This window comes from Anas platyrhynchos, chromosome 9 (genome assembly GCF_047663525.1).
Source record: "Anas platyrhynchos isolate ZD024472 breed Pekin duck chromosome 9, IASCAAS_PekinDuck_T2T, whole genome shotgun sequence".
Taxonomy (NCBI): domain Eukaryota; kingdom Metazoa; phylum Chordata; class Aves; order Anseriformes; family Anatidae; genus Anas; species Anas platyrhynchos.
The window spans coordinates 18,847,135-18,875,016 of NC_092595.1; the positions used below are offsets into that span (position 1 = coordinate 18,847,135).

The 27,882-nt window shown below is 37.2% G+C and overlaps 1 long non-coding RNA gene across 3 annotated transcripts in view; it reads right to left on the reverse strand.

Moving 5' to 3' along the window:
- Positions 1–13,212, reverse strand: part of LOC106019814 (uncharacterized) — a 60,979-nt gene extending 47,767 nt beyond the window's left edge. For all 3 annotated transcript variants that reach the window (XR_011811410.1, XR_002406057.4, XR_011811411.1), the window contains exon 1: positions 12,999–13,212. This is a non-coding gene — a long non-coding RNA (uncharacterized lncRNA). The remainder of the gene's footprint in view (positions 1–12,998) is intronic.
- Between the last annotated feature and the right edge of the window lie 14,670 nt (positions 13,213–27,882).

Sequence of the window (27,882 nt, forward strand, 5' to 3'; positions counted from 1 at the left end):
CATCCCACTCTGTGCCCTGCTACCACAGTCTACAAGGTATTTCCTCCCCTGGTGAAAGAACTGGGGAATTGCAAGAATCAAGCTTCTTGAACAATACTATGTCTTGAAACTCCCATGACTGAAGTCAATGCCAAACTGCTCTTCATCACTAATTTTTAAAGTGAATCCGTTACAGTAAAAAACAAAACAAAACAACACAACACAACAACATAGACATGCTGCCGAATGCACATATAGTTAAGGACACTTAGAGTCTGAAAATCCTTGACTTCGGTTTTTAAGTACAAATGAACTAACACATCTCTGCCATGTAGATTGTAAAAATATTTGCAAAAGTTAACTTTCTAGCTGAGTTAAGTGCAGTTTTACCTTTCATCAGCCAGACCTCCTCTTTGTTATTCTTTGCACCAAGATGAAATGGATAGCTTAAACATCAAAACAACACAGCCTTACGCTCTGCTTACATGCCTCTAACAATACTTCTTCCCACCTGTAGGTCACCAGTTCAGAGGTGAACAGGTCAATTCTGTCAGTTCTTCAAATCTAAGACTGGGAATCCATAGTGCTTAAAGGTTTTTAGATCAGCTTCTTTGAGTCAAAGTTCCTCAGCACAGGTGCATGCCTCTATTGTCACTAATTGCTATAAAGACTGACAATTTTTTTCCTGTGAGTGACAATCTTTTAAAGACAGCTTGTGAACTTTTCTGCTACCTTCCTGCAAGTATATAGTGTGGATTAAACAGTGTCAACAGTGCTCCAACAAATCTGTAACAATAGGTCTGGGTGATGGAAAGAAAAAAGCGAAGTTACTGTGAATAATCACTGCCTAAAGCACTGAGTAATAAAGGTGAAATTTCAGGAATTCAGTTTGTGGAGGCAAAAAGGACGAAGGAGATTTTTCTATTGCAAATTAGAAATGTCTGCACTTCAGAGAATTTTCAATTTTTTATGTTTTTTTTTTTTTTTTTTTTTTTTTAAACATATTCACAGGCTAAACGAAATTCTTATGAAGTGCTTGATTAAAAAATGAAGGAGTTATCTTAATGAAGATTATAAAGATTCAGAGCTATAGCTCTTCTGTCATAGGCTGAGACTGAGCATTTTTGGCTCACCCTTGTGCAGTACACAGCTGTACTGCCCGAGAAGGAGTCTGGGAAAGAGTTGACTGTGATACACCTTCCTCATTTCCAGGAAAAGAGGGACAAAGCAGCCAGGTACTGATGCAACGGGCCAGTGATAATGCCATGCTTCAGCACAAGGACATTAAACTGGGATTGCCCAAGAGTGGCTGTTAGAAAATTACTTTTATGAAAAGGACAGTACTTTACTCTATATTCATACTATTTTTCTCTCTGATTAAATTGTGAGTACAGTAAATACATTTTAACTCCATGAAGAGTTAAGAATCAGTATTTATACTTCTGTCTGTCAGTTGAATTAACCTTAATCACCAGCCAAAAAGCATTACCTCCAGATTTCCCAGTGACTTGTCTGGACCTGACAGATCTTGAGACATATTTAGTAACATCAACACCTTACTCCTGCCTGCACTCCCTTCTGCCTTTTCCATTCGCTGCACTAGGAAGCTTCATGCCTTCAACATAGCACAAATGACTTCATATGCATCATTTAAGGTGAATGAAAATGTATTACATTACATTCCACACAACATGCTTAACAGATAAAATGATATCAAAATCGAGTTTCACCTTTTGAACTGTATTTCAGATTTCATAAGTGTAGGACAGATTCTGCTACCTTTCAGTTATATATTTCTTTAGGATGTTCCAAGTAATTTGAAAGTATTCCCTCAGGAGTAAGGTATTTATAAATATAAGTCATTATTTATGTAATAGCTGTGCCTTCAATATCAAATCATGAGGGAGCTTTGCCACAAGTCTAGACATAAATCAGTGGGATCCAGCTATGATATACTTTAAACAGTTCTCTCCAGTAGCTTCTGAAGTCACCTCACAAATCAGGTTGAACTCTGGCAACTCTATGGATGTTGGCTTACATCAGCAGAGGATGTGATCCCATCTCTGAATTGGTTGTATTAATGCTATTCTTCCTCCAACACTTTCAAGACTATTTTGAGATGCTATCGGCTCACTTAAGTGCTGCAATTAACTCCTTCAGTCATGTGCTGACATAGTCTACACTTCCTCTTTACATCTTTTTGTGCCATTAGGACTGGCTTTTCCATTGCATGTTATGAGTTTCACTTGCTTAGTCCTCAACCTTCATGCATAACAGATGCAACATTTACTCTGATACACATCTAAAGTAGCTCCAGTAATGAAGCATGGTACTATTATTCTATACCCAAAGAATCTCTTCACATTATGAGTAGCAACCCATTATAGTTTTGGGCAAAATCTAATTAATATTTGAATAAAATATTTTGTCCACTGCTTCACAGAACACCTGAGTGTCTTTAATTGAGGTTCTGAGCAACTGATAAAACCTTCAGTGCCATATATCACGACAGTACTGGAATCCTTGCTAGATCAAGCATGCTCTTACCCTAAAGGTTGGAGAGAGGTTAAAAATACACCTGCTTTTCAACAACAATACCATTAAAACTCCCCTCTCTTCATTGCACTAGGATGTTATCTCCTCTGTCTTCCCTTGATTCACTGTCAGGAATTTGGTGGTGTATTATTTGTGTTTTCCAAAAATCTAATATTAGACTACAAATCAGTAGGAAATTTTACAATAGGTGTTTTATTCAATATTAAAAAGAAAACAAAACAGTTGATCCAAACCAGCATGAAACATTAAGGAACATTTATCTAGAGAAGAAAGAAGGACTAGAGAGAGAGAACAGCAAGGAACATTCAGCTCCTTACTTGACAGGGACCTGCTAGAGACCACCGATTCTGACTTCTCCTTTGGGAGACTGAAGTTCAAGTCCAGTCACCAGCAGTGTTTTAAAGTTCCAGTTGCAAATAGGAACAACACAAAAAGAGTGAAAAAAATCCTGAAGTAACCTAAGATCCTGCTACTCATCATTTACTTCAGAAGTAGAGAAAAGAGGCTGCATTTCCACCACAGTTTATGTCAGTGGAAGTAAGCACTGTTGGGGTCCCTCTGCATAAGGCAAGACTGAAGTGTCTGTGATGGCACCTTAGCTACACAAAGTTAATACCAGTAAACCTACTGACCCTAATAAGACCTTACTCCTGACTTAGTTCATCACTTCATTAAAAGTGACTTTTCTTATTAATACTATTACAAGACAAACTCTTCATCAAAAACGTCTTTCACAGTTCAGTTTCATGCACCCATGCCTCAAAATAAAAAAGACAGTTCTTTTATCAAAGACTATCTCAAAGATTTAACACTTCAATATGCCCATATCTGAAGCAAAGCAAAGGTCTCTTGTGCTAATATTAGAGTCCTGAATATCTAGGTTATGATATGTAACTGTGTTTATTATGTCTTGAGCTTTTATACCATATCAGGTAAGAAATTACAAGTAGCTGTTCGCAATCAGCCGAAATTACTATTTTTTTTTTCAAATTTGAAAAGGAAAGAAATTATTCCAAAAGAATTGTTCCTAAGGTTGACTCCATGATGTTCAAATCATAATTAACATTTCTAATACATATACAGTGAAAAAGTGAAATACCTTTCCAATGACAAAGCTCACTTAATTCTCTCATTTCTTCCTTACATATGTTGATCAGATGACAGCTCTGGTATACAAAAATTCTGAGTGACTAAAATGCCAATTCTTAATAACATAAGAATTCAGCTACCAGTTAAAGATTAAAAATAAATAAAATTTATTGCAAAGTCAAAGTAAGTATTACAGAAAAGAAATGCAACCAGGTGAATCCCAGTCATTCAAACTATGTCACAGAAGAGCACATCCTACATCTTGAACTGACTCAGCCCAACACAGCCATACTTTTTAGGAAATGTGAAATCATTAATTGCCTTATCTGATGTACTAGAGTCCTGCTAATGACCTATCAATTATCACAAGCCTTATATTTTGTTTTCTTATTAACCAAAGATGTTCTGGAGCAAACTATCCAAGGAATTGCTTAACATAAGGAGACCAGGCTACTGCAGAAAAAAAACACTTTCTGTACAAGAACACCCAACACCACAGCACCAACATTGCAGAAAAAGAGATCAAAGTGAACATTTTCTAGTCATATTAACACCACTTTTAATAAATAAATAAATAAATATATCCATGCTTCTTTCACTTTGGAGAAAACATTTTACCAAAAAGTATGGTAAAGGCATTAATCTCTAGTGCAAAGATGACAAGGATTACAATAGAAACTTTAAAAACAAACAGTAAAGAGCCAAGTCCTTTCCCCATTTTAGCATTTTCATAGGAGGAAAGAGATAGTCCTTGTTGCAAAAGTGAAATCAGATCAGTACCTAGCCTGCCTAATTACCTTAGGTGAGGACTGCCAAGAGAGTTGGTAACCAGGCCAAGTTACATGAGGTAATATTTTATCCAATAGATAACAAATCCAGCATAATCCAGGCTAACAGTACATATTGATAGGATTAACTTCTAATACAAATTTTGTTAATACATAAGTATGTATCTGGATGTTTATGTAGAAAAAAGAGGGGAATAATTATCACTACTGGTGCAGATGTGTTTTGTTTCTGCATTTCAATGAATATTTATATTGAGTATTATGGTATTTTGCTTGCTGTATTTGTAGAACTGCACACATGGGAAGTTGGCCAGTTTACCTGCAGAATTTGTCTGCCTGATGTGTTAGAACAGGCATTTAAAACTCCTTTTGAAGAACGGTTTTAGGATTGTGCTGCTTCTCCCATGCTGATAAAATCATTACTCATTTTTTAAAGTACCTGCTGGTACTGTTCTACGGGATGCTTCAAAGATTGATGACTATCATCATTTGTCATTTAGATGAAAAACAACCAATATATTCTTATGTACAAATTCTGTAGACCTATAAGGCAGTCAGTATGAAATTTAGGTCTGTATCAACAGTGACTTTACCTCTTCTTGCTGGTTTTTGGACTCTAGGTTAGTGGGTGCACAGGCAAGATTAACGATATAGTAGTAAGGTGTTATTAGACTCTTAAAAGTTAATCTCCTAACAAATTATTCCCTTACTCAGTGTTCTATTGAGAACATACTTAGATATCTTGCTTGTTTAGAGCTTCTGTGATCAGAAAGGGCTTCAAGAAACTCAGAAAGTCCTCTACCTGATCTGGGTGGTCCTTATCTACTCCCATTTCTCATAAGTTCCTTCTCTTTGCCTAAGAAAAATGAGAGCTCCATCCTCTGAAATTCCAGACCACAGTTGGAATTGGGACCACAGTTGTAATCTTTCAGATCACAGTTGATAGCTACATAAAAATTCAGAAAACCTCTCTAAAAGCTCTTCTCACACCATTGCAAGCTGCTAATCATGTGACATTTAATCTAAACCAAAGACAAACTGCTAGCTATGAATATTTTTCCTAGCCAGTGCTCTAAATGTAATAATGGTTTTCAGAATGTGTGGGTCTGGCTCACTTCAAGCGGTTTTGCTCCTTCCTTGACTCCAGCTGCAAACTACTAAACACATACTTTTTTAGGTCATTATGGCCTAATGTCTGTGGCATTACATTATTTCAGTGACATATCTTTGAACATACCGTAATTCCAAAAACTGCAGGTCATCTTTTAGCTAACTGGAGAGCAGGATTTTATATTAACTCCATCCTTTGCCTCCGTCTCCTTTTTAAAAAGGAAAACAAAAATTGCACTGAAACTTCCTTTCCCGTTATTCCCTTCTTGGTAATGAGTCTTATAAACTTGCCCTATTAGGGAAAATCATTGCTAGTGGCAAAAAGTGCACCACCACCGAGAACATCTTCCATCCTGATAAATCCTGGCACAGAACTGAAGACAGAGGATAGCTAAAGCACAACATTCATAATCAGAGATTCTTAGAAAAGGAGACCTTGCCAAGGATGACTTCTACTCCTTCCCTTAAAAAACAAACAAAAAACACACACACGCACCCAGGCCAATAAAAGATGACAGCTGTCTTCAGAACAATACTTTTTATGGTCCTTTTCAAACAGAAAAGATAATGTAATTCTGTCTTTAATTTGCTCAGGTTAATCCATGACGCAAAGAGTTAGAAATGTATTTACCTGCTTATATTCTCCTTTTGCTTAGCTATTAAGTAAAATTAATTCAGTGGTTTCTGTTTAAGAAAGAAATGCTCAGAAGAGCAAAACTTCTATAGGTCAGGTTTGAACTACTGCGACAGAGTTCCATGGCAACTTTCTGAAATGTCAGACACATTCTAGCTCTTTAAATGACAAATTCAGTAAAAGCACACAGTCAATGTTATCCATAATCTACCAGTCAAGGTATGTCAGTTGCCCCAGTTAGTCAGTTTTATCTCAGTCAAAGTAGTTCAAACATCTCATCAACATAATGTGTGTGAGGTAACATCTCCTATGAGATATCTATGGTATCTCCAGAGTGGGAAAATGTTGGTATTTTGCATGAAAACAGGGCTTAAGCTACGTGGTACATCACTGACAACAAAATAAAGCACAATTTGGACAATTCCAGTGCAGTATGTAGAAGTAAAGACTCTCCTTATTTCAAAGTCTTCCTTGGAAAAAGCAGTTAGGAGCAGCAAAGCACAAATGGATTTACTTCCAGCAGGAAAAAACAAACAAACAAAAAAACCCACACACAACAAACATAGCATGGAAATTTGTCAGTATATCAGTTTCACACCCCTGGGTTTCACCATGGCTATGGTGGCTATAAAGCCACCACTAAAGCAGACCCTGAAGTGGACAGGATTGGGAAACTCCAGAAAATTCGACGTTTCATTCCCCCCCACCCCCACCCAACACACACCTGAAAGAGGAGAAACAGTGGAGAAAGGCACTTGTAAGGATTTTCACATATTACTCCAAAAAGGAAATGTCAGTGTTGCCACCAAAGCTCAAAGACCCAGAGGAACCTCAGGGCACAGGAGGGCCAAGCCTGCTCAGGGAAACATAGGGCAATGGCTTGGAGGTGGGTAATGCTCTCAGCCAGCCCTCCTGCATGAAGGCAGGAAGATTGATGCTGAACTATTATCTTTACATAAGCACTTCAGAAAACAGAGTTTTTTTGTTTGTTTGTTTGTTTGTTTTAAAAGGCACTTGCATGTTCAAACCAGCCTCTGTCCCTGCCTGTGAGTTTCTCCTTTTTGCCAATCAGCCTGGCTGCTCTGGCACTTCTGGCTCTCTGGCACTGAAAAAGCTTAGCAGGACTGCTCATTTCTCAAGAAAAACCTTGCTGCAGACTGAAGAGCTTCAGCTAAGCATGCACATTTTGGATGTGTATCCAAACCAAACCCAAACATCTTGAGATTCTTCCTTCACTAACTCCAAACACATTTGATATGCTTAAACACACATTGTATTCTGTCAGAAACCAAATGACTATTTGCTGTTCCAAATAATCAGATATATCTTGCTGGATGATTAGCAGTAATATTGTTCACCCAAAGCAATCAAACTTTCATTTACATATTTAAGATCCTGGATCCACAGCCCTTCAAGTCTGTGGGACTACTTCCAATCACTTTGACAGACCTTGGATGTAGCTCTGAGCGATTTTTTTCCCCTGGATATATTCATCCATTGAAGACTGAGCTCAGTACTGATTTTTTCACACTGCAGCTAGAAGAATGAATATACTTAAAGCTTCTTGTAAGGCCGGATATCACTAGGTAAATTGAATACAGAGGCTTGTTTTCCTTACATTTGGTTTTGATGTTCTGTTCACTGAGCCTATGACTGCAAAGGTTATAGATGATGCAATTTATTTTCCTTCTGCTTTTTACCAGTAGAATACTGCTCCTCTTCCTAGATTAAACACAGGCTTTATTGCACATTTATCTCAAAATGTATTGCTTTGAAAGGTCCAGAATCTAACAGCATGTTTCACATTTGCTAGTAGTCTCTCATTTTTATCCTCATCTTGTAGGGAGTCTGCTTCCAAACCAGTTTTGTCCTCCTAATGTGAACTGTAGGTTTGCCCCAATTTTAACAGAAATAATGCCATCCTTGAAGTCTTTGGAAGTCTCCTGTTCCTACAGCAAGCACTGTAGATATTTATATCATCACCATTCTATTATGAATATGAAATTAAAGAAATGGCTACTCTGTAAGGGAATAATAAGCTTTTTGTTTTGCCCTGTGTACTTTGATTTTACTTTGTTCCTAATCAAACTAAGCTTTGCTCACTGCTATTTCCCCATGTCTATTTTGTAACTACCTATATGCATATAACAGCTTGACTTCTACTGAGCACTGAAAATTGCTGAATTAACTGCAAAATACAATCCACATTATTACATGCCAGGCTTGGCTACTTATGCATTATCTTAAAAATGCAATGACATTTCTCAGTAAGTACACCAGACAATGTGTAGCCATGTGCAATGTGCACATCATCATACCACACTGTGCTTTTTGTTCTGTTTTGTTTTCTATAAATACAAAACTGAAATCAAACCCACGCAAAAACAAACAAACAAACAAACAAAAAAACACACAAAACAAACAAACAAAAAAACCCACAAAACTGTAATTAATAGTTTGCATACAGGTTTTGTAAAACGGACTTTTCTCTTTTTACTTTAACAAATAGCTTTTATTTAAAGAGACTATCATTCCTCCTTTTGTTTTCCCAGGAAAATTGTGATCTAGCCAGTAACAGGTAAGCTTATGTAATTATTACAATGAAATGCAGAATCTGCCTTGCAGAACCTAATTCACACCGCTTTACAGTTATATTTATATTTACCTCAGTTAGTTTTTAAGATCGAAAGTAGATCTACTGATTCATAGGTGTCATGTTATGAGTATTTTATGGTATTTCTCTAATACTAGCCAATTATATGAACTAATTGAGAGCAAACCATTCCTAAGCTGCTCTTGTGTTATCCAGCCTTTCAATTGATTCCAGAGGTCTGCTCTGGGTATGTGCCTGTATGGTACAGCCTTAACCTATAGGTTTTAATCAAATTATCTTCCTTTTTAATTGGTCACAATTACATACCTCAGAACAGATTATGAGTAAAATTGTAACTTGTATATTCAGCATATATCCATTAAATTTTCACATTTTTTATAAAGGAAATAAACTTCACAACTTATCTTGGGTTATTGTAAGTTAAGTTTCAAATCATCAAGCTCATAAGCAGCTGTGACACTTTTGTTGTGTACAAGGTATAGAACAGCCATAGTTATTCAAGAAAAAATTAAGACTGCCAGACAGTGCTCTTCATTGAATTACTCTTCCTACTTAACAAAAGCAGCAATGAAAACAGTTACTGTTGTATTTTTTTTTTCCTTCCCTTGACTTGCTGACTATATTACTCCAAAATATGACAATTATCACTACCAAGACTGCATGCTTTGACTGTGTCACATCTTCCACAAAGCAAAACTTGTTTACAGATTCACTATATTGATGTAATAAAGAAAGGAATACCCAGATGGTCAAACCTCAAAGTGGTCCTGGCTGAGATTATTTTTTTCAGAAGTACTTGATACACAGCTCCTCTATCTTGACACCTGGTAAGCACTTCTAGTCAATGATTTTGACTAGTCACCCAATCAGAACTTTCTGATTCAGTTCAGTCCCACATGCGATCAAAATCTGAAAATCCTTTAGGTTCAGAGGAAGTGAAAATGCAGAGTATAGATTTCATTCTCTTCCTGAAGAAAACTGGAAAGGCTCTGCATCAAGCACTGTAAAGAAACACTTCAGTTTCTGGAAGTGCACGGAATAAAGACGAGATAACAAAACATTAAAATAACATGCAAATTTTTAGAACATTCAAAACTTAAACAGAAAACATGAAATATAAATCTGTGCTTTTCATCAAAGAAGAAAAAAATGGAAACATGAACCTGGAGAGACTGTTTAGATGTGCTTTCAAAACTAGAGTTAAGGCTAATAATCATGATACTCTGGTGATATGCAATACATCAGTCACTTCTATTCCCACTGAAGAAAGAAAATGAGCCAGTGTCTCAAAACTGTTTTCACAACCAAAGAAATAAATGAGTTCTGTTGGCTCCCTTAATAAGCCTTAAAATCATTTTGCACGCTAAAGTTTGCAAAAAAATTAGATCTTTAAGGTGCTTTTCGTAAGCATGCACATAAGCATTAATAAACACACACAGATTCCAGTTTTACTTCCAATACCTTTGCTACATCTTTGTTTTTGTTTGTTTTGTTTTTATGCAATTCAATATAGAAAGGGAAATTACTAGCAATATATTTTCATGGGATCACTGTAATGTATAAATAGTATGAAATTAAGCTCAGTGAAGCTTCAGTAAGACTATCAGTAGACATGATCATCTGCTTTCCAGCAGAGCTAATTAGGAAAGGATCTACTCATTACAGTTAGAGTAAAAGATACCAGTTGTTCTCAGGGAGGAACTGAAGGAGGAAAGCTTGTGAGGGAAGCAAACGGGGCAGCCACCCTGCTTTCCCCAAGACCGCTGCCCTCGTGTGCTGACAAGGGATGAATTCCAGAGTAATCAAAACATGTTGCTTTCTCTCCCCACTGCTCTCTTAGTAAATATTATCCTAAAGTACCCCTTTCACAAACACAGTGGTAAATGGCCACCAGTTCATTGGAGTGACATTAGAAAGCTAAATACCAACTAACCTTCTTCAATTACGTTTACACTGTCTCCACACCAGTAAAATTGGTTTGACCTGATTTGCCTCAGCAAAACTTACTTTCCTAGAAAAGTGACTCTCTGACTGCAAACGCTCTAACTAAATTTATACTCTAATCTTCGCTGAAGTTAAAGCATTCTGTTAAAGGCCTTCATACATTTTACTACTATATTTATAAATGTCTTGGAGTGTTGTTTTTTTTTTTTTTTTCCTGGGGGAGGGGAATCCAAGAGCACATAGATGTTACTAATGTCAAGGCTTATAAGAAGGACAGCAGAAAATTATCACAAGCGTAGGTGCCTGTGCTCTGTATATTCGTTACAGGTTTTGAAGCTTTACATGCACTTTGTATGACAAAGAGCATGAGGTGTCTTCTGTCCTCCACAATTCATCTCAATTAGGTAGAAGTAACAAGGTAGGAATGCATCTTATGCAAAAATGAGCTAATGCATTTACCAAGCTGTAATAGATGTGTCTCAATGTTATTACAGACACCAGACTAACAAGATTGTACAGCCACTAACTACATACATCGTACAAACATCCTTTCCTGTAAAGGAGAATACAGCATTTTAGAGCAAGGTTCTCAGACAAAATCCAAACTCTCCAGGCAGGGCAGTTCAATTACCCAAAGTATCTCACAGAGCAATGGAAGTGGTGCAGTGCATTCAGCGAGCACTCTCAAGATACTGCTTGATAAAAGAGGCTACTGCTTTTCAGAACAGCCCCAACCGAATCCCCAGAGCAGCCATTACCAAAGGAACATCCAGGTGTTGTTGAGCTTGAACAGGAGAAGGGGCTGAGAATGAGAGGAATTCTGCTTCCCTGCCCACCCCAGCTGCCACTGCCTTTTGTTTCTCTATTTTCTCTCAACTACAGCCACATCCCATTTCTGAACAAGTGACAGACAGCTCCCAAAACTTGACCACCTGGCCTTTATCATTAGGCATAACCATAAAGCCCCCAGGACCTGGGCCAGATGGAAAGTAAAATTCAGCAGCATTCACGAACAAAAGCACTTACACAGTAAAAACTTGTTGTTTCTTGGTGAAGTTTATCACTGTTTATTGGCAGGTCAGCACTAAGAGTAAATCATCTCCTCTAGGAATTGGTGTCAGCACTTCTCTGGCCACTGCTAATTGTTACTCTATACTTATGTCACTTACAAGCATCAGCACAGTAAAGCACAGTTTGTAAATTATTTCACCTCCATGCAGCAAACTTGCACCTGAGGTAGAAGAGCTTGCTTACAGCATTTTAGTAGTGCAAGAAACAAGCTGCTCACAAGTACCTCCAAGAACATTCAGATGACAATTACACTTATTTCATCATCAAATAAAAATATTTTTTCCATGTTTTATCCATGACAATTGCTAAGTTTCCAATAGGAAACAGATTCAGAACCACTAAAAAGTTCCATTTGAATTTTTATCACTTTTCATTTGCTGATCTCCCACATTGCAAAATTTTCCTTTTTACCAAGTGCTACTATACCCTTTTGATTATATCATAAAAAAAAAAATAAAATGTTTAAGTGCTACTTACAGACACGACGCGCCAAAAAATGCTTTGTTTAGCTGAAGAAGGACTTGCAAAGCAATTTCAAAAGCATCCAAAAGAACAATTTTTGTAAGCCCATAGCTAGCAGGAGACACTAGGACTAGGACAGGAGCACCACAGTAGATGTCAGCAACAATAGCAGAACCCCAGGAAGAGCACTTGGCACAAACAAAATACTTGATAAACCTGAAGCTCACATCCAGCCTCATTCATAAAATACAACAAAACTACAGAAGCTTAAAGGATTAGTTATTATTTGAAATTGTACTGCTAAGGTTTAAGTCAACTTAGCACTCCTTACTGGTCTGAAGAGTAGCATAAAGTTTTGCTTCTTCATTTGGTATAGCAGCATGAGCAACGGTGTTGGTATCAACTTGAAGCATGGGCATCTTTACTAGGAAGACTAAGGACCATTTGTAAAGTACTGTGAACTGATTTTCACACTTGTTTGGTACTAGACTTCTGAAACTAATTTTTCAACATCCTCTTGGCAGTAATTGCCTTTTTAAAAATAGATATAATGACTTGATAACCTGTTATGTTTTTCCTGGGGTTTCAACTGATATCTCTAAAGAAATAATCGAGTTTCCTATGCTACACAAGAAATAAACAGGTGAACAAAAAATAGGAGCTCTATTAAACATTTTTCATAGATCTTAAAGCCACATAGAGTCTTGTAATACATTAAAGGCATAGATAAAAGAGTAAAAGAACCGTATACCTGGAAAGGAGTCTTGAACACCTTTTACTACCTTACAGAAACAGCAATAAAAACCACTCATATTGTATATTAGAATTTCTTCAGTTCAACAAAGGAACAATATTCCACTACATAAACATGACTAACCAGAAAAATTGAAACCTTTACTAAATTCACTGTAAGATAAACTGACAATTAACCAAGCCTCTCTATGCTTCTGACCAACACAGGCAAGATGCTTACATCTGTCAGCGTCATGACCACGCTAACTGGCCTAAATTGCCCTCATCAGAATCACCTGGTGCCCACTCCCTTACCCTACCCACTCCTACACAAACCCCGCTTCAGCTCAGGCCATGGGTTTCAAGTCTTGTTCTGAGCTATGCTGTGGTTGTACCTAGTCTGGATTTATCTCTGTTCGCTCCTACGTAGCCCTCGGATCTGTGCTGGAGCCTGATCTTTTGTCCCACCTTCTGGAAGGATCTTAGACCCAAACTGTAGCTGTTTTCACATGTTTTCTCTGGCTCCCTTCCCTCTGACTCCCCATAAGGTGTTGGACCTGGTTCATAACCTCAGCCTGCCTGGGGCTGCCAATGGATTTTGTCACCAGCAGCCTGCTGAGGGCCTGTGCAGTGGTCAGGAAGGGCACTGCCTGTCCTGTGGATGACTCTAGCTCCTGGCTTGTCCTTCCTGATGGAGTAGCTCCAGTCTTGCTTCTTCCTGATACTCTCGAGAAAACTGCATTTTTACTTTTCTTCGCCTGTTTTGGTAATCAGTGTGTAAACAAAAAGAGGCATGGTCTTTTCAGTGAGCAGATTTGGATACTGAAAGTACTACAAATATCAGAGAAATCTGGGAGACCACCATAGTGCTGCCGTACGGCTGCACAAGTACAACATCCACTGGGGAAACAGAATATGTCTCTCAGGTCTCTCAAAAGAAAACTGAAATCCGCTGTCAATTTAGAGATTTTCTCTCTTCTGTCAGCCATTGGTGCTGGTACAGATTTTTGTTGGGTTTTGCAATCTTCAGTTGCATAAAGATTCTGGACACCATACCCTGGCTCGTTTAAAAATTCAGGCTTTGCCCCTATATATTTTAACAAAAGTACATTTTCCTCCACAATGTGGGATGCTGAAGGTGCCATCGCTTCTTGTCTGCTTCTCTGTTCCTGTGAGATATATTAGAGCTCAATATTTTTACTTCACAAATCCTATTTCTATTTTTCTTTTACTCCTGTGTCAAGTTAAATATGTTCCCCATTTAAAGACACTGATAACACTGACAGAGTGTGCTCTGCTATTCTGCCCAACAAAAGCTTTGTCTTGAAACTAACCTTTCCCTCAGCAGACAAAAGTGAAGGGCACTAATAGCAAATGAAAACATGTAGTTCTGTTTATTAAGGCTGTTGGTTTGAATGCCAAGTTCTCAGTACAGGATTAAGTGCATTTTGTGTACAGCTGGAATATGTCATAGATACATATAGGTCTCTGAATTTTAACATTCCCAGGTGATTTTTTTTTTTTTTTTATTATTATTATTTTTTGATATTAGCCTTTAGTGCAGAAATCTGGACTTCCAGAACTTGTAGATAAATAGACCTCTCATTATTTTCCTAATGAAGAACTTAGGCTTTTTACACTGAAGTTCTGAACTTCAAGCACCTTCAAATGAGAGCTGTTCTTATATTGATTTTCAAAGTATCACAAGTAACAGGGTCTTGCTGACACCTCCCTATATGTTTTAAGTTCTGCAATTATAAAAAATAAAATACCTTTAATTACATTAATATTTTTTTAAAGTCTTTCTTATAAAATTGATTGATTACAAAGCAACGGCAGCAAAATAAATGATAAAATACCTAGATTTCATATGCCTTCTTTGAATGGAATCATTTTAATGTCCTTTTAGATATCTATCACCAAGACAATATTTGTTCTTGTGTCTATATACCCATGTATATGCCCATTTCCTCATGAGTAAAATCAGTAGAAAACCACTCTATGGATTTAAAGCTTTTTAAGTTTTCTAAACAAAGAGCAGCCATCTTCTTCCATGTGCTTTTAAAACAATGTATTAGTTCCATGCAAAGAAAGTGAGGGTCTGTGCCTGCTGTAAATAACTGAAATGCTCTGTAAAGTATGCTGCACATTTATGGTCTGATGTAAATGCTAGTGAATCATAAAATATTCCCATTGAATTCTGGGGGTTCTGGATATAGCCCCTAGGCACAACTGTTTCTTAGCATTTTCTTGAAGTAGCCATTTGGGAATCACATTGTCCTGCATGCTAACATCAAGGGTTCTTTTTACTTGTTCTGATTAGGTTTGGTTTCAGTTTTGTTTATTAAATAATGTGAATAATGGTTATGTAGGAATTTATTTTGAGTGGTGGCATTAAGAGATATACTGAAAACTTCTACAGGAATACAAACAAAAAAGAACTGAAGAAATGAGTTAGATGTTTCATATATGTAAACAACTTCTATGGCCATCCTCTGGCCTGCCACCACTCAAGCACAGCATAGTTTTATCTGCTAGGTTTTCATGCAAGATTAATGAATTTGGGAAGTAGATGGAGATACTTATTAGCATTTGATCATTAGTTTTGGGAGCTCAGTCTGAGAACACATTTATTCAAAGGAACACCCAGCCCACTCTTATTTCTGTATATACATCCTTGCCCTAGGATTTTAGGCAGGAATGGTGGCTTGTTATGCCCTTCCTCAGCACATAGCTGGCCAGAAAATGGAGGCCTGTCGGCTGATAAAGACCTTACCAGAGTTACTTATGTCTTTGACACTTCCATGCTATTTTACTGCACAGGCCAGTATTTGAAGTTAGCCTTGAAGACCACCCAGAAGTAGCAGCTGGTGCAGAACTCTGCTACTCACATTCTTAGTAGAAAGGAGCTGCTATCACCATAAAACAAACTGTGCTCAGTGTTTTGCTCTGCCTATCTTTTGCTTGGTGCTACAACAGCGTGCAAGTTGTACTCAGGAAGGCTGGATAGCCTGGCAGCCAACCGCTCGAAGCAGCCTCTCCCCACTGCTCCACCATGGCCCGCTTCTCTCAAGCTCTTTGATAGCACCTTTAGGACCAGAGGCAAGCCACATTGAGTAAAAGATCAAACTCTTCCCCTCTGGCAGTTTGTCAACGCAAGAACTTGGTAGGGCATAGTGCACATTTGTTATGGCAGGTTTTTAATTACATCTTTGATACAGCGGTGATAGGATTCCATATGTGAGAGTAATGCGGCATATGCACCAGTAACTCAGAGTTGAAACAAATTTAGGTCAGATCCTCACCTGATGTAAATTAACCATTTCATTGACTCACATGGAACCCTGTGTATTTCTTACAGCCAAGAATCTGATGCCTTGTGTGATTTTACCTAAACATCTAGGCTAAAAAAATTATGATAACAATAGGTATTTTACATCAATGTACTTTTCTCTCTCTTCTAACCCTGGAGCTCACAGTGCTGCTAAACTGCTGGTGAACTTTTAGGAGAAGCAGACCATGTGTTGACCTGTGTAAAACACATGAAACCTTGAAAATATTAGAAGGTTACAGACTTTGGAACTGTGAACCTCAGCTGGAACTTCCTGCCGACTGCTTTCCCGGTTAGAAGGCATCAGGTCGAGTTTTGTGCTTTGTAGCATACGGCATGTCTGATCACAACTGACAGACTGCTTTGAAAGCAGGCAGTAAGGATGAACACTTAATCTGCTGCATAACATGACTGTAAAAAACAGTTTCTAACTAAGGGCAGGTAATAAAATAAAGCCCACAGGGCTAAGATGAATTATTTATAATAAATTGTGCATAATTTAATATCCATAAATGACAAAAAATTTGTGAGTTTCTGTAAAATTTTGGAGATTGGTCAGCTCAGTTTCACTATGATAAGAGCATCAATGAAAATGACAACAGTTTCTAACTGTATTTTGTACCAATCTTTAATTATATAAATTATGTGCTGTTCATATTATGCACTTGTTTACATTCGGTAAGTACCAATTTAGTTTCATCTAGATAAAATATCCGTAATACAGACACCCTACTGATGTCAGATTATTGCAAAGCTTGGAAATTTATCACAGCTACACCCAGATCATGCAAGCCAGCCATGATGGGCACATAGCTTCATCAGTTACTAAAGACCAATTGCTGATGCTCACCAGTTTAGGATCTCACTGCTAATTCTATGCTATGGAATGCCTTCAGGGAAGGAGATATTTACTTTGAGTCCATTAATGGATGTTATTTGTAGTTCTCTCCCCTTTCTCTCTTCACCTCACTCCCTTCCAATTAATTAAAGATCAAATATTGAAGCTCTTTTCTATTCATGCTGAACAAGATGATATTTTACAAATTGCCCCGGGAAGACACTAGTACTGCTGTCTGTGTATGCTGCTAATCACTGCAGGTGGAAGTGGCAGAAACCAAAGCAGGAGCTCAAACTATCTTCCCACTGAGTTTGGTAGGTCCCAGACTACACTGGGCATCCTGTTGACCATCCCACATACATCAAAATAACCCCAAAACAGTGGGTTCCATGAGAAAGTGCTTGTAAATTAGGTTCTCCTGAGAAGTTTAAAATAATAGGCATGAGTTCCAGCTATAACCCCATATTTCTATCCTAAACAAAGTTGCTGCTGCAGGTAAGGGCCTTTCTTCAGCTACTGCTCCTAAAGGAGTGGTGGACTTAACATTATCACAAAAGGGAGCAGAAACCCACAGTGCTGTGCTGTGTGAAGTGTAGAGGAGGGGGACAAAACACTGTGCCTTAATCTGACCTACCCTTTGGATTTGAAGCCCTGTGTCCTCTTCACAGACTGTTCTGCAGCCAAAGATCCATAGTGGATAAAATGCCTGTAATAACTGACATTGTTTTCCATCTTTCTTCTCTGGATGTCCGAATTTGGATAGGGCCACTGCCAAAAGTTTTGAACGAGTATGAAGAAGAGGGAGGGTAGTGGGAAGGAAGGAAGGACGAGGACAATCTGTTTGACTGCTTTTGCTTCCACAACTTTAACCAATATGGGAGTTAAGGTTTTAATATGAATCCAACAGCTTCGAGGGGACTAATCTCATTTTCCCATAGGAGAAGGAAAGGGAGCAAAACACCTGATGTGTGTTGGTCTTTTGCCAGAAGGGCAAGCATTTGGAAGTGGAAGACACAACTGTGTAAAAAGACAGGTAGACAGAGGAAACAGAATTACCATACTATCAAACTCATCCTCTCATTCTTATGTGAGTTCAGGTCATGATTTGAGCGCCAGAGAGAATGGTAAGATTTTAGCCTGAGGGAAGAAAACGACAAGGCATTGACCCAAAAAGGAAATGTTAAAGTCTTATGAATGCTTTAATCCTGTTTATCAAACAGAATCCTCAGCTTTTCCAAACAGAACACATTCATTTCATGCTCCTTTTTTTCTATATCACATGCACAGAGAAAAAAACTGAAGATATTCTAGAAGGATCAACAATATATTTCACTACAGAAAAAGTCTCTTCTCTTGCTCCTATTTGCACCCTGTTACTTGTGTTTGCATTGGCAGCTCCTATGTGAGTCCTCATGATGTTGCTATACTGTTGCCACGAGTATGAGAAATCAGTGACAGGAGTCAGGTGCTTTTTTGATACAGTATTATTTATTAAAGAAATCATCATATTCTTGACTCTTTGAATATAAAAGAAGTGAACATGCCTTTCTTTTAGAGAAATCTTTACATTAGTTACTCCAATAAGCACTACATCCTAGTGCACCAAACCAGGAAGAAAAATATCCATGCATTTGGGTGGGACCAGGATTTGGTTGAACAAAAGTGTTATTGCAGGGATTTGTGGTTAATCAAAGCTATTGTGAGATGATATACAGGAAACCACCACAGATTTACAGCTGTATTCAAAGAACTAATTTTACTGACCGCTTTCTAAGCTTACCAAACTCTATGTAGAAGTATTAAAATCTTAGTTGCTGATCTTGCAAAAGCTTATGCACATACTTAGCTTAGCTAAACTCAAATTAGTTGCATGACTAGTGTTAAGCAGCTATCTAATGATCTGTAAATGTCTGCTCAGAAAAAGATCACCATCTATGTTCAGTTCTGGACAACACAATATGAAGGTGCAGCAGCAAGCAATTCTGTGCTAGTCTAATGAAATCTAATATGAAGACTTTAAGACATCCAATTTAAGACATTCTGTACTGTTAAGAATTTATAACCCTGCAACAGAATTCTAAGAGACACTTAAAAGAAAACATGCTTTGGAAAAGTATCACCTCTCTATTATAATTTATAAATATTTAACATTACGTCTGTGGATATCTATAAATTTTTATATTTTAATCTATCGTAGATTCTACAGCATTTTCTCTTCCCATGATTAAGACCACACTTTCCTCCCTCCTCCATGGGATGTGGCAGGGATGCTGACCTACACTTCTGCTAGATTTTCATTTTATTCCCTCATGAGTAGGACATCATTTTAGGTTTCAATGAGCTTTCAAATATATGTGAACAAAGAAGGATAAACATGTTTTTGCTCAATATTTCATAACAAATTTTCTTAAAAATGGTACTCAGCTGTGCAGTACCTATTTCACAAGAGCATTTTTTTTTTTTTCTAAGTATTATTCACAAGAGAAAATACCAACAGGAAGTTTTCTCCAGCAACTCCTTATGAATAATATTACTTCTTTGGTATACTGCATTATTTTTCCACTGGAGATTCTTGGGTATTTTTGTCCTGTCTGATTAAAGATTTACCCCATGGATTTGCCACAGATAAGTTGTAGAAGGGAAGAGAAAATAGCTGGAAAGAAAGCAGATGTAAAACATGCAAGAGGCAGTCTGAGCATCAGAAGCCTGCATATTTTTAGAAAGCAATGCTATCCATTGCAGCCTCCATCTTCTAACAAGCAGGTGAATCTAAACAGAAGCAGCTGCTCAAACAGCAACAGATTTACTCAGTTTTCCCTCTGTAAATTGGGACTGAGGAGGAAGGGAAGCATATTTCATAGAACAATAAGCAAAAGAAACAATACTGATGCTTTTAGCACTTAGGAAACTGGCAGATATGTGTGACCTGAGCTCCATGACCAAAATTTCATAAACAGTGACACAAAGAAACATCTGTTTCCATAAACCAAGACAGTCAGAGCACTGTACAGCAACTTGACAAAAATTAAATAAAAAAAGCCCACCTGGGAATATGTAGAAATAATACCAACTATGGAGCAGCCTAATGCATCTACCCATGATCATGCATGTGTAAATTGTACTTGTTTGTTCTTATTCAGGTGCAAGATTAACAGCTGGCCACTCCTATTCTTCCACTCAGTTGCTTATACCTTATTCACTTGTTCAAAACATTTATTTACAAGGCACTGATCATCCATTTTCTGCAAATGAAGAGCCCAATCCAGCTGCTACTAAAATCAGTGGCAAATGTCCCACTTATGGGAACTGGATTAAGTCCTTAATGTGTATGAACAGTTCCATAAGAGGGCAGAAGAGACAGTAAAATACTCTTGTCCAAAACATCCGTGTATTTTACTAAGATTACAGGTGAAGGAGCACAATTTTTAAAAAGTATAAATAATGTACCAAGTAATTCCAAAGCTATAAATTTGGCAGGTATAATTCGCATTGAAACTAATGCAGATAAATAACTCTCAGCTTTCACAACTTTAAGGCAAACAAAGAAATCACCAGAAGAGAAAAATTACAATCCCATGGGAGGGGAAAACACTTTTAAACAAGCCAGTGAACAAACGGGTTATTCAGCATGCAGGAGGGAAAAGGACATATTAAATTGCTGTTTTTTATTTTATCTGTTCTTTCTTAATTATGGATTATCAATCTAACATTTGGGCAATAAACACAATGATAGTGATTATTCATCATATAAAGCTTCTCACATGCAAATCATTCTGTTAGAGAATGTCTTATTGCACAGCTGTTTAATGCAGAGTATGACCGATAAAGGCTTAGTCCAGCATCCTTTGAAGTATTAAACATCTTTTCCACTAGTTGCAATAAGCATTGAATTATTTTTTAGTGAAATAATTCCCTAGTAACATATACCTTGAGATACATGTTGGATGAATAGTGGTATCATTATTATTATCACTAGTAGCAGTATTAGAAATAATATAATAGTGAAGTAAAACAAATAAAATCACGTGTGGAATTTGGTTCTGTACATCTTAAGGCTGGTACTGAAACACCCTTCCATTTAAAAAGGAAAAAGCTATAAGACTGCTGCTGAACTGAGTAAATGAAGGCATTGCAGAAGTGATGGGAATGTACTGGCTTAAATGTGTGTTTAGTTATCCACAATGACACAACGTTATGTAAGCAGAAACAAGGATAAAATAAAAAGTGTAACTCATCTGCGGCATAAAACAAGCGAAGGAAGGGGTTGAAAAGGTTTAAATAAGCTCAAAAACTTACTTGTAAGCAGCAACACTAGTCATAGTAGAAGCGATGAGGGCTACAAACTGGACATATATTTGCCTCCAGATTAAAGGCTGTATATTTGAAAGGACCTCCTTTTGGTCTGTAGGAAGGAAACAGGAGAAAGAGTCAGTCTTCATCTTAAATATTATCTCAGACAGGAAACTTAGCCTTTACAGAAGAGTTAAGGCACCTTTCATCAAAGTGGAGCTGAAGACATAAAATAAATAAATAAAAAGCCGTGTCTGTGCTAGGAACTTTGTGAAAGGGCACTGAGATCTAGCAGTAAGGGCTCTGCTTTCTTTGTTCTTAAAAGGGCTAAAACTGCCCTGTCCAGTCCCCAGGGACAGGGCTGTGCTGGGGACTGTAGTTTTAGTCATGTAGTTTTAAGCTGTTAAAATGGCAGTTGGTTCCTGTAAGCAGATTCCCGGTTGCCTAACGGGGACCTGCTGTGCTTCCCTATCCTCATCCCAAGAGCTGTGCTACCTCTATAGGAGTAATGCTCATCCTTCTCAGCTTGAGACACACAGGTTCTTGCCTTTAAAGTCAGAGTTAAAGGGAGCAACTCCAGCCAACTCCCTGCCCTGCCACAATTCCCTGATGCTGACTTCAAGAACAAAATGCATTTGAACCCTTAAGGAGTTGCAACTTATACTGTTATAAAAACCCTTTTCTTGTAGCTTTTCCAATGCTGTGAATAAAGTGCCGTATTTCCATATCAACAAACTGTTTTGTCTGTTTGTCCATACTGCACTGTTAAGCAGGGGTATTATGTTTTCCTGGGACCACACATTCAAATAAAATTTCACCTCATAACAGAGTTTTCGCACTCTGCTGTCAAGCATGTTTTCTGCTGGCAGATTAGCTATCAAATAAATATATACCGTGGTATACGGAAATATCATCTTAAATCACACGGCCTCCAGCCAGACTAAGGCTTTGTCATAACAGCTCCCTGGGAAAGGACCTACCTCTGCAAGTAGAGGTAAGTCTCAGGAATTACCTTGGAACTATCCCAGCTGTCAGCAAATAAGTAGTGCCAGCATTCTGAAGACCAGAAATCACCATTGTAAAAGAAAATTAGTTACTTATATTTTGGGAACAATGAATAAAATACTCAAATGACAGGTTTTAAGTGATATTTCTCCAACACAGATTTCTCAGATAATTATTTAAATGCACACAATTCCAAAGCTTTCACCAATGGTAGTGACTTAGGTCTTTATATTAAACATTCCTACTACATAAAACATGTAGATTACTCAAAGAGTTTTTACTCCAGTTCATATTTTCTCCGTAATAATTGCTGATTGGGTAAAGATAGATTAGATGATTCTCTGTATTAAATTCTTTAAAATAAATAACTGAGATGTTTTCAAGGTGCAGTGGAAAAAGAGCAAAACTTGAAGCAAAGGAAATGCAGTGTCTGTAGTATCCTAACAGTAAAGTTAAATACAGGAGTCACAAGCAAAATAGCTCAAAATCAAAGTTCCCAAGGGATGATGACCTTTGCCTCCCATTATTTATCAAAAAAAAAGCCTGTAATGGCATTGTCACAGAATATGTTATTTGCTCACTGGTTCAGAGAACCACAGCATTAAACACAGTGATTACACCGGTAAGCCCCATGCCCATGCAGTCTGCTCTTCCAAAAGGTAGCAGTAATGAGTCACTGCATGCTCAGGGACAGTTTATGCCTTGAATCAGAATTTACTTGAGAAACTTGACCCCGTGTTCTTGGGAGAAAGCTGGACTTTTTCTTCCTAATAGCTTGAGAGCTCTCCTCCCTGAGTTTACTCAGGCACCTTAATGCTGTGGCTGTCCATATGCAAGCTGAAATTTTCTCTAAAGAGATACAAAGAAATGATACATATCACCAAGAAGTTTTATCATTTTTCTTGGAGAGATCTTTGCTGGCCCTTACAGAGCCAAGATTAGTTCAGCCACCACAGTAAGATTCACATTTCCTCCAGAGTCTTTCAAGTGCATCTTCTGAAGATGTTATCTGTGGCTTTTACCAAGGGGCTTATCTGTTTTGCAGTGAGCTTCTACCTGACAAACACACAGCTGTAAGCTCTGCAGGCACTCTGTAATTGGAGGCCTATTAAAATGACTGAGAAATAACTTCTTCACTATTTATTCACCTTGTTTATTCACCCAAATATACATAGGATCAGACTAAAACAACACAAGTATGCATACAGAATGTGTTAAGCTAGACCTTAATCTTTCTTTGCATTGCTTGATAAGCTAGAGCACCTATGCTAAAGCTTCTATGAAGATGCAAACTATTTTAATGTAGCATGCTCCTGGCATTCCTTTGGGAAGTTCTTTATTCCTTGTCTTTCCTAGGACAGTAGCTTTAAAGCTTTTGCATTTTCTTTGCTCAAAGACTCCATTCTGAGTGTCACAAGTCTTGCTAGCTTGGTTAGACATGGGTTACCAAAGCATGGAGGCATGCTTTATGATGTGATCTTTTCATTGCCATGCTTTGATTTCTCCTTCCCAGTCTTTCTTAATTTAACTCTGTAAAGCTACACAGAGTAACATCACCTGGGTAAACAGAGGTGCATTTCTTACTTACTAAAAAAAAAAAGAACAAACAAAGCTTCAGACATTTTCATTTTCTCACTAGTAAACATAATTTAAAAGGTCATTAGCTGAATACAACTTTTTAAAAGGCTTCATATAAAACGATCCTATCAAACAGGATCCTACATGATTTCTGTGTCTGCACACCTTACTTTTTTATACAGCTATGACAGGATAAATCACAAGGAATCAGAAGGGTCCAGAAAAACAACAGTACTTTGAAGGAGGAGCTGAAAGAGGAACAACTTTTTACGAATAAGCAGAAAGACTGATGTCCCAGATAGAAGCGATATTATCTCATCCACCCTTTAAAGAACAGAAAGAGGAAAAAAAAGCTTTTATTGTTCTTGGGAGGTCTGGCAGATTTACATTTCTGGCTTAGATGAGATTTTAACTTCCCAGTAACATGCTGATATTGGATAGTCTACAGCTACACAAAACCGTTTTGCTTCCTGCAATATTAAATGGCTTGGGAGAATGGAAAGTAATCATAAAGGTAGATATTAGTTGCCTAAAACATTCACACCATTCACCACATTTAAATGTACTCCAGCATGTTTTTTTTCATGTTTGGAGGGACTATGTATTGCGCGAGATTGAAACACAGTGCAATTAAATACAAATATATTTTAGTTTTTAAAAGTAGATACTCTCTATATTTCTCATCCTCTACATTGTTTATCATTCATTCCTCTGATTCTAAATGTACTGCCTAGTAACTGTAACATCTTGTGACAGTGTGGGTAAATTTCTTTAATAATAAGTAAAAATAAGCCTTCACAGTTAGGATGCGATAAGTCCGGCCTATTTGGAGAGAACAAGGAAATGCAGTAGAAGTAAATTAAAGCATATGTATTTCACAGCATCTGCAGATGCTTGGAAAGAACATATGATATTTTGGTCTATATAAAATGGGTATATCAGTTTAATAATTTAAATTTGCATTGCAAAATTTACCCAAATAATTGATGAGAGCTTCAAACGATTACTACTGTAAATACATCTCTCAGAGTAGGTTTGTAGTCCAGCTAAGTATTGCACACAATCTCATAGATTAATAAACTGTCTTTAAAAAGATGTGTGAAGACAGCAGGCTACAGGTAGATTGGTAGATCAAATTCACATCTATGTTTTACATCTGAAACTTAAGTGATGCCAGAAAGTTTTATTTCCTCATTTGCACCTAGCCAAAATGCATCCAGCCAACCCTATCTTTAAAGTTGTAATAAGATACTGGAAGCCTTCACCAGTTAAGGGATTTTGTATGTTTTCAGCATTTCAGATATGTTTCTTAAATAATTTATTTTCCAGTCAATTGCACAGAGTATTCAAATGTACTTCTGCAACAAAAATAACCTGTTTAAACATAATAGGTTGCAAAGATAAAGCAAAGTTAATAGTGTCTATATTAGAACTCTTTTCAAAGATCCTCATGGACAGTGAACAGACTCGTTTTGAGTGTGTATAATCTGATTTAATTCTATTTATAGTATAATTCCTCATTACTGCTCTACACACCTAGTCAAGTATTATTTGAAACCAATAGAAAAATTTCTACTATGTAAATGGCCCTTGTATGCTGTTTTTTCCTAAGTCACTGCTTGATATTATCGGTACAGAAGGAAGTACACATTTTCTTCGTATCTTTCACCAAACAATTCACTGGAATGAATAAGTAGATACATATATTAAAAGAGAATGTTTATCCTCTGGATAAGAACTCATGTCCATACTTAGTCACCTAAAGAAAGGGTAGGCTTTTTACAAGCTCCTAAAGACTTTTTTTTAAGCTCTAAGCATCAAATTTCTTTCATCAATGTCTCAAAAGCAAGAGAACCATTGTAACCACAAAAGTTGAAAGTTGTTTCCATTTCCTTTCCTTTCCTTTCCTTTCCTTTCCTTTCCTTTCCTTTCCTTTCCTTTCCTTTCCTTTCCTTTCCTTTCCTTTCCTTTCCTTTCCTTTCCTTTCCTTTCCTTTCCTTTCCTTTCCTTTCCTTTCCTTTCCTTTCCTTTCCTTTCCTTTCCTTTCCTTTCCTTTCCTTTCCTTTCCTTTCCTTTCCTTTCCTTTCCTTTCCTTTCCTTTCCTTTCCAAAACAGCTTCCTCACTGATCACCCCTTTATTGACTTAATCTGAATGTTTTGTGAGGCTTCTCTATGAAATATATTTTAATAATTTTGAAAAGACACAAGACATCACATGGGTAGACTCATGGAACCATAGCTTAAATCCTGGAGATTATCACTCATAACTATGTATATGAATGTTAAAGGCTGTACAGTAATACTGCCAATTAATGAAGTAGAGGAATGGGCTTGGACATCTGTATTACTTGTATAAATTTTAAATGCTTTATGCACAAGGGATTAATTCCATCAGTGGACTGGGTACATACATTCCAGCTTAATCAAAATCTGCTCAAATCAGAGGGAAGAGGTTGAATCAGCTACATTCCCCTTGATATTGTATGCCTTTAGCTAGAAATGTATCTTGCAGAAGTATTACAAAATAGAAATGCTGTGTTCTCATCCTTTTTCTCTGAATTTCTCTAGAATTTAAGATAGAAATGTGGGCTAACTCAACTTTTCATCTCACTCAAACCAATACAGTTGATCTTATGTTTCACTTGGGAGGCTAAACAAGTTATAATGACAAGGGACACTTTTCACAGATTTCCTATAATATGATTACTGGAAAAATGGGTTTTGTGACATTGCTACTTGGAAGACTCTAGTTCCAGATTTCGGTCTGTTATTGACTTCCAGGGTGAACTTATAAGAGTCATTTATAGACTTGATGCTTGTTGTAAAATGAGGTTGATATTCACTTCTTTAGGATTGCAAGGAAATATACAACAAAGCCTCAGCTGCCATTACAGTGTAGGCCATATACATACCTAAGAAGAAAGAGAGCTTCTTACCCTAACCTGATCAATATCCAGCCCACCATCATCTGAGAAACTCCATCAAATACTCTTATCAGCCTGAAAAGTCATGTGTGTCATGTGGGGTGAAAAAGACGCTTGTGTGCCTGTGTAAATAAGGTTGAGTCATATGAGCAGTGTAAAGTTTACAGAGGTTGGACAATTTTTCAGTTTTCCATAGTTTGAAAATATTTTTGAAGTTGCTGATGCAGTCACAAAAATGACTTGGGGTAAAGTTAAGCTTTAAATATTGATTTCCATAAAAAACAATTCCTGGCTTGCCTGAATTTATTTTATAGTCTGCTGATGACCCTTGTTGGTGTTAATGCGATGATATATACTAACAGTTCCAGATTCTTTATTATCTGATTATCATCATCATTCACTACATGTCCTCCAGCTGCTGTAACAGAGCCTAGAGACTACACTCATCAACCTGAGCCATCCCACACAGTTCCAAGATTGCTGCTGAACAATGTAAGGGCACTGTGGGAAAAGCAGTATGAAATCAGGTAATTTAAAATAGTATAAAGAATGTGTATACGAAGAAGGATGATTGAAAGTCAGAGGCAAGCTTAATCCTGGCATTTTCTAACTAATGCTAGAATAAAAAACAAAACAAAACAAAACAAAACAAAAACAAAAACAAAAACAAAACAAAACAAAACAAAAAACAAAGAGACAAACAAACAAAAACCCACTCTTCTAACTCTGCTTTTTGTGTGTGTGTTTAATAAAGATGTTCAGTTCCTTGATAGTATGGGATTGAGAATACAACTGAATAATGACAGGTTGTGAACGGCCGCAAAAGCTGAATGTCATTTCCTCTTCTCAGCTTCATCAGTCAATTTTGGAGTGATCTGAATGCAGACAACCTGTAAATTACCTGATTTAACTCCCACAAGAAATGACTATCATTATG